Source organism: Apteryx mantelli, chromosome 5 (assembly GCF_036417845.1).
Source record: "Apteryx mantelli isolate bAptMan1 chromosome 5, bAptMan1.hap1, whole genome shotgun sequence".
Lineage (NCBI taxonomy): Eukaryota > Metazoa > Chordata > Aves > Apterygiformes > Apterygidae > Apteryx > Apteryx mantelli.
In genome coordinates this window covers 19,320,117-19,334,108 of record NC_089982.1, presented here as the reverse complement: position 1 = coordinate 19,334,108, position 13,992 = coordinate 19,320,117, and positions in this window count along the sequence as shown.

Genomic DNA, 13,992 nt, shown 5'->3' with positions numbered 1-13,992 from the left:
CTAATAGCTTAGGAAACTAGTGGTTCTGCACACATGCTCAGATGGTCAGGCAGACCTACAGCCTGGGTCATGGCATCCTGAAGCACAGTCATCCATGCCTTCACGTTGCTGGAAGAGACCCACTGAAATGTTCCTGTGGTATACTTATCTGTTGTGCTGAGCTATTGTTACACCAGGAAAAAAAAAAAGGGGGGGGGGGGAAAAAAGGCTGAAAGCAAGGAAGAAGAGATTCCTCGACTGGCTGTGTTTTAAAACTGCTCAATCCTACCTGCCGGAAGCCAATAAAGTGAAAGCCAGTACAAGTTCAGGCAGCTCTGCAAGGCAGGCAGCAGAGCCAGGGCGAGCTGTGGGGGAGGCTCGGCTCCCGCACAGCCTGACCTTGCTGCACAGTTTGTCTGGCCGGGGAACCGGAATCTGCATCCTCCGGGGATGCAAGTAGCTCAGGCAGCCACATACAGTTTCTACTGGGTAAGACTTATGGTGAGCTGTGCTTGCTGCCCTGTTTTCCAGTGACATCAGCGCTCATTAACTAACTTTTCACCTGTCCCCTTGTTGTCACCTTTCAAAGGCAGTCCTAATGCTATCCAACGCGTGTCAGATAGCAGACAGAGCAAGTGTATCCTGGCAAGGATAAGTTAAGTGAGTTGAAACAAATGAGGTGTTGCAGTCTATGACACAGGAAAGCAACTAAATGATTAATAGTCTAGTGAAAGATTATCCTCATCTGATATTTCCACACTTGTGAGAAATCCATCCCAGCTGCAATTTAATGCAACTGTTGTCTATTTAGAGTTCTTACCAACTCTGCCTCATGTATTTTTTTTTTAATTATTCACATCTATTCTCCAGTAATCTTTAAAAATTAGTAAACAAGTCCCTCAGAGATCTGAAGATTTTAAGCAGAAGTGTTCAAAGTACTTTGTTTTATAAGCCTAGATACCACAGAATGGGATAGCAAGATCTTCTAGTTGACAAGACAAAGTAACCTGCCAGATGACAACGAAGAGATGGGTTGCTGCTAAGGAAGTGTGAAGATGTACTTCAGGGTCAGACCTATCCTGTAGTATAACACTGAGCCTCAAATTATGACAGTTGCCAACAGCCACAAAGAATGGGCATCAGTTACACTGCGAAGGAGGTAAAAATTCCTTTCTTATTCACTGTGCTCTATTTCCACAAGGGAGGAAAAACAAAACAAACAGGTTCATACCACCAGATTTTCTTCCTGCAGTAGAATGATCTTCCTCCCTGCTTTTTAATTGCATAGTCATATTCTATTGGTGATACTGATACAGAGTATTCTGGATGCCAGTGCATCACATCCAAGAAATTATTAAAAAAAAATACCCCTCCTCCCATATAGAACAAGCTCATGTCTATATTAAATTAAAAATTAAAAAAAAACACACACTGGCAGCTTCAAACATGTTGCCCATTATGTCTCATGCTTCTCTGAATGAGGCTTCTCTGAATCCTTCCCTGCCCACAACAGAGACCCACTTCTGTAAGAGTTTGCTACTTCTGTGCTCATGGTCAGATTAAGCAGACGTTCAGGACTGTAATAATTAGCTTGGCATTAAGGACTATACAGCTAGGCAGGTTATTCAGGATATGAAGCTCAAGAATATTGTCCTTTCAAAAATACAGGTTAACCAAAAACATTTCTAACACATTTGTTTTGACTGGGGTCTAAAGCTTGATAAAACTGCAGGAGGGATTAAGCATGCAAGTGGACAGTGAAATCATCTATATTCTGAAAGATAAAAACAAAACAAAAAACAAACAAAACACCCCACACAGATGAAAGATGAAGTCTACTGCTTGAAGGCAGCGGTAAACGGCTGGCTTACAGAAATCAGTGGTAGATTCCCAGTGACAGACTTCCCAGTGATCTAATATGATCCCCCAACATCAGAACTTCTGTAAAGATGGACAATGGATTGAAACAACTGCCAAGCACAAAACCTGTGATTTACTGTATTAATCATTAAGCCTCTGTTTTACTTTTCATATCTACAGTGACCAAAGGTGACAGGAAGTCTTCTCTAACTTATCTTGCTCCATTCATTTCTTGCATTGCCCAAGGTAAGTCTGCGCAAACAGATCAGGAACTCTTACTGAAACAAGAAAGTTCTTCACACAGGGTGTACTTTTGTCGTGTACAAGAGGCAATCGGGGCGGGGGGGAAGTGTCGTTAGTAAGTCATCATAAGAACATTAGATTCTTTTAAGATACAGTGTTCCTTTTTAAAAGTTCTGCCATGACCATCTCCTTTCCTACAGTAACAGGATTTCTGTTACTTTCTGGTCCTAAAGGGGGGGGGGGGGGGGGCAGGGGAAGAAAAGGAAAAAAAAATAAAAAAAACAAAAAAGGGGTTCTGCACAGAGAGAATGCCAAGATCTGTTGAAGTTTGTCTAGTACAGGAAGTTTAGAAGGTCAGAATTTATAGGGGTAAATAGTCCCTCTGCCATAGAAAGCCCTGTTTCTAGAGAGAGAAATCAACTGACTACTCCCCATCAGTTATCCAAGACGACAGATCAAATCTGCCTTCATTTCCTTCCTCTTTTCATTGCATTTTGTATATCTTCTGATATATTGCCATTGTACGTAATAACAGGTGTCCTACCTTGCAGTAAACTTGCTAAGAAAGAGCCCAGGAAAACATCTGAAAAACCTGAAGACAATATTTTTGGTACCTTTGGGGAAGAATCCTATGAGAAAAAGAATTTCAATCTTTGCCTCCCACCTCTCACTTGAGTGGAAAGACTCAAGGAGAAAAGACTTCAAGACAGGCTTCTCCAGGGAGCAGGAATACTGCACCTGCAGTGAGTGCAGAGAGAATGCTTTATGTCAGTAGAGTTATTAAGATCTCTGTGAACATTCCCGTGACCACAGTCCTGGTAAGATTTCTTTATTTTTTTCATTGTTTTTTCACTATCCCTTTGCTCTTTATCTTTTGGATTGAATAGGCCATGGATGCAGTAAAATAATTAGCTTGGTATTGACTGCATTTAAGGGCAAGTTATATAGATGATAAAGATGCTTTGACTAAATACCATATAGAAGGTACTCAAGAGGCATATATAATTACAGACACAAGGAGGGTGGTGGTGGTGTCCCTTTGAAAAGCATTCCATAATGATCATTTCTCTTACAGTTAAGGAAATGGCATGATCCTGCAAGTCAACCTTTGAACCTGACTAGCAACCACTTATTCCTCCAATTACTTTATCTGACCTTTCAGAAACCCAGTGGTGATGCACACGGTCATAGCTGGGAGCGAGGAATAATCCCAAGGGTCACTACTATTATATTTCCACATGATTTAGTGAACTGGATGCCTGGAGAGAAAAAAAAAAAAGTCTTAGAATATCACAGCATTTTCTTGGAAATTTCATAATATTTTGCTTTCTAAGGTTTTGCATTAACTATCAACAAAGTCAACAAATCGCAACAAAATAAGCAAATAAACACACTGTATATGTAAATACTAAATCTGAGCATTATTCCTAGGTTCAGTCTTATGACTAGGTCAGTCTTCAGTTGTTACTTTCACACTGTTTTTAAAATGCTTCCTCCTTTGAGTAATACTCAAAAAAAAAAAAAAAAAAAGAAGAAGTTTTCTTAAGCAAGTCAATACGATCTCCCATTTTCCTGGGGTCTTTAAAACTTTTCTTCCTCCAAGTCAGAGAGAACTACCAGCTCTCCAGATCTGCTCTGAACAAATTGTGGGTTGGATATTTTCCGAACAAGGACTTTAACAGGTTGAACACAGCTGAAGAAAGGAAGTTCTATAGACTAATATTTCAGCTAATGCCTTCTTCATAAGGCACTCAGCCAAAACATTCATCTGCAGAATTTCCTTCCTAGTTACAGTGAGATTTACCCTCGAGTGTTTGCAGTGATAGATAGAGCTTTCAAGAGACCAGCTCTCACTAACAGTCTCAAAGGTAGACAACAAGAACTACAAACAACATATAACCTGCACCATGAACATCTGTACCCAATGTCTTTGTAAGTTTTCATCATTTTGTCTGACTGCTCATCTTTCCGAATCATTTTCAGGAACCAGCCACCATCCATTGGGGAATTCCCTCTCTTTTATTCCTTGTGAAGACTTCAGCTGCAGATGGCAATGACAGCATTTCAGTTCACGGGGGATTTGGATGCTGAGTGTTCACTATTTTACCAAGCTTGAAGAAAACTTACGTAAAGCTATATTTCATCATCTTTTGGTGTTTATTTTGGGAATAATGTCAGAAGTGTATTTCAGCTCAGCTGACAGTTACAATACAGAATAGTTATCATTAAAAAAAAAAAAGAGAGAGAGAGAGAGACAGACAGACAGACATTTGAGCCTTACTTCACCACATTTGACTCACCACCATTGACTTGAATAAATGACTTTTTAAAAGTATCTTCTGCTTTTGGTTCAAACATCTGAATTTTAACAGTTAAGGTCCAGTTCCAGTCTTGCATCCAGTTCACACCGAGGCAATTCTATTGATTTCAGTGGAATTATTCCAGCTTTCAGTCAATGTGAGGTCAGTATCAGAACACAGAGAAAACTCCTTTTCTTCAGGAATAAGGCCAGATGTCTAGACTGCTTTTTCTTTTGAGTAATTAAAGTCTACATTAATAAACTAATTCTCGATTTTTAAAAGTTACTCCACCTAGATTAGATCACAGATGGTGTCTTTGTTTTAAACAGAATAAACATTTTGTGAGCTAATATCCAATACTGTGAGTAAGACAGGATTATATTAGAGACACTGTTAATTTAAGTGTCAAATGCTTTTAAGAGTTGAACGTGTTCACTCATGAATTCAGCATATGTTATAAATTATAAGCTTATAATGTCAAAAACAGATGAATTATGCATAATGTCTTTTTTCAATTAACAAACTGATTGGCCAAAATGTTTAAAAAAAAAAAAAAAAAGGATAGGTGAGGCTGCTCTCTGGTTAAAAATAAAGGTATCAATGAACCAAAGGGTGCCCTGGTAAAATCTATAACTGTATGGGGGGGAAGGGGCATCTTTTGATTGACTGTCCACAGTAAATTTGTATGTTATTTTCGCACCGAATTTTTACAGACATAAGTGTTGACATTCTTGGTAGTCTATAGTAGCTGAAAATCTCATGGTCAGATGGAAAGCCACAATTTTTCCATCATGAAAGAGCTGGACAGCAACTGGGTATGCTATCTTAATACTTTTTATTATCCCTTGTGTAGACTGTAAAGCATTCAAAGCCCATTTAAGAGGGCAATGAATTCATTAGGTGCCCATTCTGCACCCATTCTCTTACTGAAAGAAAACTAGTAAAGAATATAACCCATACCAATTTTGAATATTTTCACCTTCCAGGCAACTCCCCCTACCCCTGAAACCAAAAAACAAAAAAAAAAAACCACCCAAGGTTATACCAGAGAACCCTTCAAGTGACCCAAGCACCTTTTCTACACCCACCAGAGTCTGGCAAGTATAAGTCAGTTACATGGTGACATTTCCTGGCAAAAGAAAAACTGGGCAAGAACCACCGAGTAGTGGTGAACAGTACTTTGTGATCCAGACTGTCAGATAAGTAGAGTTACAAGCCTGTAACACCCAAGAGCAGTGAGCTGTAAATGAAGGCCAAAAATGTTTTGCATCAAGATATACACAAAGGAGCTGTAAAGCACTCCCACGTATGCACTCTGTTCAAGCATACATGGAATGAGTGCTAAGTCTTGCCACAGTGCTTTCCAGGGTGTTTAAACAAACAAGCAAACAAAGGAAAAAAACCCCCACATAACACAAAAAGACAAAAAACACCTTTCAGACAAAATGAGCAAATGGGATATACATTCTTCATCTAGCGACCAAACGAAATCCAAGATTATCTCCCAAAATTCAAAGAAACTTTTCACCTTTTCTGGCTATTTCAAGTGTTTGTGCATTTTTTTTTCCCCCCTAATAAGTTGATGTGTAGATAAATCATAAGAAAGACTGCCCCTTGTGGTATTGACAACTTCATGGAAACCAGAAAATGCTAAAACATGAGGTTCAATCTCAAGATTTCCAGCCCATGAAACTTTGCAAAGCACACAAAACTATTGCCTTCCTCTATGGTCTGAATCTACCCACTAACACATTCTTCAACAGCCATTAGCAATGAAGCATCTTCTGGAAGATGAGATTAGGCCTTCAAGTCTTCCCAATTGCTTTATATAATTAAGGAACTGATCTTGAAAAGAGCCAAGTGCTCTCTCCTACTGCAGAGACCCCAAGAAAAGTAAATGAACAGGGAGGAAGGATATGGCATCAAAACACTTGGTATAATAAGGGTAACATTCACCTTACAAGCTTTACAGGAGAGAAAAACCAAAGTCAGCCTCAGTTAACTTCTCTACAGTTCTAGTTCTATAACAAGCAGCAAAATCTAAAACAAGGCCCAGGCCTTCTCATTCTCACTCCTCTGTTCAAGCCACTAAGTCAGTTATCTGAATTAGATGTACTAAGGAAAGGTCAAACTCCAGACTACTGCTCCATTTAATATACACCAGGAAAGAGCTGAAGCAAAAGTGAGCCCTAGCACAAACAGCACAGCCAAGTGATGAATAAACTGGGTTTTAGACCAGTTTAATTGAACAGACCAAAACTCTCTCTCAATAGGCTTTGAATGAAACCCTTAGGGTGAAATCCAGGTTCTGCTGGACTCAGTTGGAGCTTTGCCACCGACTTCATTGTTTAAGGAACTCAAACAGACCAGAGTTGACTACAGAAAATACTCAGGGCTTCTCACCTCCAAGTTTAGCTTTCCCATTTAAATTCTCCTGAGGATTACTATTGTAGCCTGCCAATTTCAATCCACAAGAGAGCAAACGGAACCAGCCAGACTCCTCCTGTGCAACGTGCTGCAGACAGCATCTCAAACTCTACTTCCATTCACGACTTCTTAAGTGTCGGACCACCACTTCTGAGTCACAGACACAGCACAGGCTCCAGTCACATTGATGGAAATGCTCAGACTGCTGCAATAAGGATCACAGAAAAGCTTATGAACAGTAAGGAGAAAGTCCTCCACTCTTCATGCAAACAGAAGGCACTATCCTGCTCCCATGAAGCCAAGGGGAAAACTCATGTTGACGTCAATGGGAGCACATTCAAGCCTCAAGTTAGGTTAAGTTTGGGGAGAACTGTTCAAGCAGTAGTTCAGCCTTTGTCTTCCCTTTCACCCTGTAAAAAAGAGAACAACTTCATCATTACTAAATCATTCTCATGCTTCTTAGCTTCCTGCCTCTCCCTGCGTGGTGGAATCCAAGCAGCCAAGCTGTTTATAGATACAGACAGATTGTGCATGATTTTAATTTTATTCAGTTCTAGAGGAGAAGACTAAGACTTACCAGGGGTGGTTTCTGACACTACAGGATTCACTCATTTTCTTCATTCCCTTCATATTTGCAAAAGCAGTGGTAACACATTTAAACTATAAGCCTTCTGTGGGTGTGGCATGAGATACAGTCCACGAATATTTGTAAGAACTCCTAGGAACACTCCGTACAGTTTTAGAAACTTAAGTTGAAAACTTTCAAAGACATTTAGGAACATATAGATACAGGAGAAAGGGATCTCTTCAAATCTTTAAAAGCATCAAGGCAGGTGGATACATAATCCCCCACTGATTTCAAAAGTAATTGGGTACCTAAGCTCTTCAGGCAGAATTGCAGAAGCTTATAAATCCTGATAGCATCTATTTGCATCAATACTTACTAATTACTTTGGAAATATGGATTGAGAATCTCGGCTCCAATTGACTTTCACTGAAACATAGGTGTCTTGGGACTTTAAAAGTTTATATCGGTGATGCCTAACTGCCCAAATGGGATGAACTGAAATGGACTGATGCTCTGAGATACTGAATGCGGTCCCCTTTACTGATGTCAGTTAAAAGTTAAGTACTGGCTGCTTAACTTGGGTATTGAACTTCAGTTCAAAAGTCACAGCTTCAAAAATTTATTTCCCAAATGTTTCAGTCTCAGTTGCATTCACCTAGAGATTTCCAACTACTCAGCCAGGTTCCACTGCTCATCTTATTTCCTTTGATTCATGAGTCTCTCTAGTAGGCAAGAGTTGAGGCAAAGCCTGAACATCTTGGAGAAAGTCAGAGAGCTATCATTAATATACTTATGTTTGTTTTGGTATGTGGCATTCACTGGTTGTTGAGTGAGTGAAAGTCTCAAGGACTACAGGAGTTGGAAAATGAACAAAGAAAACAGGGAGCAAGGCAACGCTATGAGCACACTGACCAAATATCCCTCTTCCTTCTCAAACATATGCACTTTTGAGACTAATCAAGAGAAAGATAGGTTTTACACATTAAAGTGAATTGAGTCTCTCCACATGGTTCGTCTTTGTTGTCTAGTCATCTTACTGCTCTTTGAGAAGTCACTTAATGAAAATTTTGGTATTGTTTGTGCTTAATATTGAGACCAAGTTGTCTGAAATATATGATTTCCTGAATAGCTGCACATAGTTCTTTGACAGCATTTTTGCCTCACAGAGATGTTACGGGGTGTGCTCTTCCCCCATTCCCAAATATTTCTTTTATAGTGATCTTAACTTCAGAGAAAGATCCAGGAGAGTAACTGTGTCAGGCCCCATGCTGGCTCTCCTCAGGGGTGGAGAGCAGGCACTCCAAAGCTATCCTGCACGGCAAGTGGGGTTTGCCCTAATTACTAACAGGCTGACACAGCAGTCACCAAGTTATGTGGAGATCTGAAAATTATTAAATCTCCCTGACATCACTCCAATTGTTACTCACCCCCGTTTTCCCTCTTCTTTCATAGGTGAAAAGAGGCTATGGTTAACCTTGCTGCCTATAAGTAAGGATAAAAACTGGAAGAGAAAGTGATGACTAATTGCACAAGCTTCATGGCATAAACTTTGCATGAATGTAAAGCATTCCTCAGGTACGATTAACATCCATTCCTAAAACTGCCGGCATTTGGCGATTTATCATTTAGTTAGCTTATCACCATTTCAAAGTCTCATCTTCAAGGAAACAGGGCAGATGAGCATATTGTCTGTTGTCTCAGCGTGGCACTCGGCTTTGGATGGCTTTAGCTTATTCTCTATTAAAATAAAATGGGTCATCTAAAATAAAGTTGAATTCAGTTTACAACTTGGGCAAATTAACTGGTTTTGCCAGGATTCCCTGTACAGACAGTATTACAGTAAGAGAGCAAGTTGAAAGCCTCCAAGCACAGCAACCTTCTCATATATATTACTACAGCATTGATCATAATTCAATGAAGTGGACCTGTCCAATTTGGGCCAACCATTAGTAATGCGCACAAGAAGGGACACAAGTTCAACAGTGAAAACAAGCAAGAGCTGGGAACAGAGAATACTTCAGCACGCTAGATACATTCTATACAGTCACCTCAAAGAATATTCACAGGCAACCCAAAGCAAGTCAGCAGAAACTCCAGTAACCTAAAGAGCAGGAGACCACAATATAAGCTGTTGGCATTTACGGAAATTACAAACATAAATCAGATACAGAAAACAGCACTTTTAAAAAGAATTTTTATAAACCATACTGCCATAATCCAGACCATACACACAGCACGGGCAGAAACCTATCAATTTTCACCTTCCCATTCAGGACACAATTTATAGCATCAAATTAAAAGAACATGAAATTAAGATTAGTGTCTAGTGAGTGAAGCGTTTTCTATAAAGAAATAAACACCAACAGATAAGTCTTAATAAAAAAAAAAATAGTTAAGCAGAAGGCAATGCAGAGTGGTTTGTTAGAGATCCATAACGTTGTCAGAGAACTGCTGGTTCTCAAACTTTACTGAACATTTTCCAGCAATGTACTTAGCATGTGACCTTTCTGTGGCTCCACAGTTTCCCCCCCAACTGTTTTCATAGCTCATAAAATGTTTAGGAAGTGTTTATAAAAACTGCTTGAGGAAACCATGCCACAAAGAACTTGAGCTTCATGTCTCAGCAGTCCAGCTTTGATTTAGTTCTCTTCGATGGGATTTCATATTGTAAATGCCCCACTAACATCTGCATACAGGTCCTCTTGGGATAGTACTGAGACATAGTCCAGTTTAATGTATGTTACTTGGCCAAGTTTCTCCAGCGTGTGATGGTTGACTTGCCTCCCTCATGAAATCACACATGCAAGTGTTCCCCTCACATTCACTGAAAGTGGCCATCAGTAAGTGTTCTGACTGTATTGGGAAGAGATATTACGTCATAAACACCATTGCAACATCTGCAAAGGATCCTTCTGGAACCCAACACATGAACCATCAACCCAGAGAGCACTCTCAAATCAGAAGTCCACGACTGAGGGTGCTTGACCTACCGCCCTATAAGCTTGCATTTGCTTTCTTAGGCATGCTCAAGCAGCCTATTGGGAAACGTATAGCCGGAGAAGTGTCACAAATGAGTTCTCAGTGTACAGCTCTCTAGAGAACGACTGGAAAGAGCAAGAACGAACAAGTGAGGTTTAAAGACAGTATTTAACTATGCTTAATTAACTAAAACCAACATTCATAGCATTCTAGAGGGATTCTAGTCTTCAGCCACAGACTCATGAACTTCCTGTGTTTCAGATATTTATTACTAATTATCAGTAGCTAATAAATACGCTCACTAGAGGGAACCTTGCCCCCACAAAAAGACCCTCTACTGATTTCCTATATTTTAGCTTTCAAGTTAAACATAATCAAAACATTCTACTGAATAAACACAAAAGAACTGTTCAGTCATAACCTATTTTCCTTATAAATTTGAAAGGCAACTCTACAGATAAACTGTAAACATCCCAGTACAACCCACTTTAAATATAAGCTAATGTCTTGTCAGTATAAGCGATAACAAAAGGACCATCACCTTGCAAACCGATGGCCCAGTTCACTTGGCTAGTCATATGCTTCACCAAGAGCTTCTTACAGAGTTAGTTTACATAAAAAGGCATTTAAAAAACATATTTTCCTACCTTAATATACCCAACCTAGTTACTAGGACAGTTTGTGGAAAAAAAACACCAATACTTTGCAAAAAAGTATATTATCAATGTGGCAAAGGTTTTGTTCTATTTTACTTGCAGACATGCAGTACCCTTCTGAGTAATAATCCATGCAAAGTAAGAGAAGCACTATTTGTAATAAAAATAAATTATGGCATACTCATAAAAGTTTTAGCACATACTTTTGACAACAGAACTTTTCCAGTTCAAGGCTGTTTTATGACACAAAAACAATGTTATTCAATCCCAGGAATCACCTATGTGATTTTTGAGCGTATAGTCAAGCGTGCACATTCTCACCCCTGTTAATTAATTATCCACTCCTAAGCGGTAAATAAGCAGCAGTCATTACCCCTGAGGAAAAAGCATGACACACATATCAGGTGTTAAACATAAAAAAACAGTTTCAACAGGATACTTTATTCCCAGGTTGAACTCAGAAACTTTAAATGAAGCAGTCACTGGAAAACAGCTACACAGTTCCTAGTTCTGAGGATTGCAGGACCCTTTAGGAGGTGCCAGACAACATAATGGTGCATCTTTGTTTGGACTTCAAGTTACCATAAATCTCGAGTCCCTTGGGTTTTGACTCTATGTAGACCGCTGCACGTAAGACACAGGAAAAGTGAGTGCCCCCTCTACAAGGGCTTGCCATCGTTTACAGTCACGAACAAACTGTGCTTGTTCATTAGGAAACAGGAGAAACTGTAGCATGCCTCTGTGAATCATTTTTTAAAGTCAGTTCAATTAATTTTTTTCAGACACCTGTTACTGGCTACCTTTTATCAACAAAGATTTTTCTGTAGTGCACACAACATGTTATATCAACTGCTTTACTTCATCTTTCTTATTCTCCCTCCCCCATTAAAAAAAAGACCATAATAATGCTCCGACGCTCCCCTCTCTATGCACCCATCCCTCAACTGGATGATCCAACTCAAATATTTCCTATTATCTTACTGGCTAAACAGAGACACAAGACAAACCCTTCAGACTGAGAAATAAGGTCAAATGAAAGGGGTCTGAATTGTGGCAAAGTGTGACTTTTATTACCTATGTGATTTTTAACTTATTTCTGAGCAATTAGCCACATACTGTGCTACAGGTGGTTATACATTATTACAGTCTGTATACTTGAGTACATCCTACAAATAACTTAAACTTCACAGCTATTGTTTTTCTACTTGAAAGAATGGCCAGTACACCCTTCGACAGCTGCAACACTCAAGTTACAGGTTCTGAAAAGTTAGTTTTTGTTGTGTACTTTGTTGTTGACAAGGGCAAATGTAAAAGCATAACTGAGAAGGTGTTTTGCAAGTAGAGAGGAAAACAGAAAATATTGTTCTAGAACAATGAAAAAAGGTCTCAGGATATAATCAAATCCCTGCCTATGGAAGTTCTGGAGAGAATAGAAGAGCTGATACATTATTAAGTACAAATGCAGGTAACTGATGATCTCCATGCCTATAACTCCTATTTCACAGCAACCCAGTCTCAAGAGCCTTGTTTTCTAAAGAAAAAAAGAAACCAGGGGAGAGTAACATCCATCTTCTTCAGCGGGAAGAGCAGAAAAGTCCAGTATTTCCCAATAATGGAAAGTCTCAGACAGTTCCTCTGGAACCAAAGTCAGGCTGGAAACTTAAAAAAAAAAAAAAACCCAACCAAACAAAGAACCCTCACTCAAACTTTAAACAGTTATGGACAAAACTAAAAAGCAGACTCCTGTGTTTATAGTAACAGTACAAGACAGCACAAACAATGTTTTCCATTAAAAAGGACAGCCTTATTTGAGGTGGAAATCAGGTCTGCCCAGTATCCATTACATGACTGTTTATTTGCTATCCTTCTGTTTTCAGAGGGCCATGTAGTAAAGATGTGCACAAACCCATGCTCTCAAAGTCACTGTTCCCACCACTCATCTTGGGAATTAATGCCTTTTTGATATTTCAAAGGTGAAGATAAGGTAATACCAGAAATAAAGAGGACACATATCAAAGTAGCATAGCCTAATCGCTCATTTCTTAATTAATAAAAAAAGTCTACTGGCAACACTACCCTTCTCTCCCCAATATCCACCTCCTGCACTCGACAGTCAATGAGGCAAACTGAACCTCAGCAGTTCTATGCCACCATCACAGTTTGTTCACTTTACTGATCATTAAAAAGCTTTAATAACATAAAAATAAAGGTCACCTTCAATGACCTTCCACTCAAACATATGTTTTCTTGCAGTAGTTGTCTAAATACTTGAAGTTTATCTTCGTGCTTCATCAAAATACATGGCTTCATCAAAATACAAGCCAACCTAAACTTCCTGGAAGAGAGGAGATACCTGAAGCGTGCAATTTAAATTTACTAAGCTCAGTGGGGTTAATACCCTTTTCACTAAGTTAAACTACAGTCCTTCAAACATTGCCAAATGGGAAAGAAACAGGCAGTCAGCAAAAAACATTGCTAGATGTGGAGAGCAATTCACAGAGGAAATGCTCTGGGAAGGCTCTTTGATCTAAGGCATGACCCTTTATGGTCACAGTGAGATCTTTCTTCACACTGGTATCAAACATACTCAGAAAATTTCTCCCTACACTAAGATCACTCATATTTACAGATTTTTTTTTTTTTTTTGTACATGAGAAAAACTCCTGTCTATTTAAGAAATCCCCCTTTGGGTAGCACATTTGCTTTATTACTATGCAGTTATTGATGTAGGCGTCCACTCACACGTCCATAAAATTAATTCACTGTCATGCTGTAGCTGCACTAATGAGCTACATCTGAACAGTTTTATTTTAGAGGTAAAACAGATGGAAGAATATTTATTTAAAGCAGATTAAGTATGTGAATTATGAATAAAAGCTTCTAAACAAGCCTCTTTCACAGGGGAATTAAAAATAGCAAGGTTAGACAAAGATACAAGAATGAGTACTCCAACAGGATCAAAAGCTGCCTGAGGTACCAC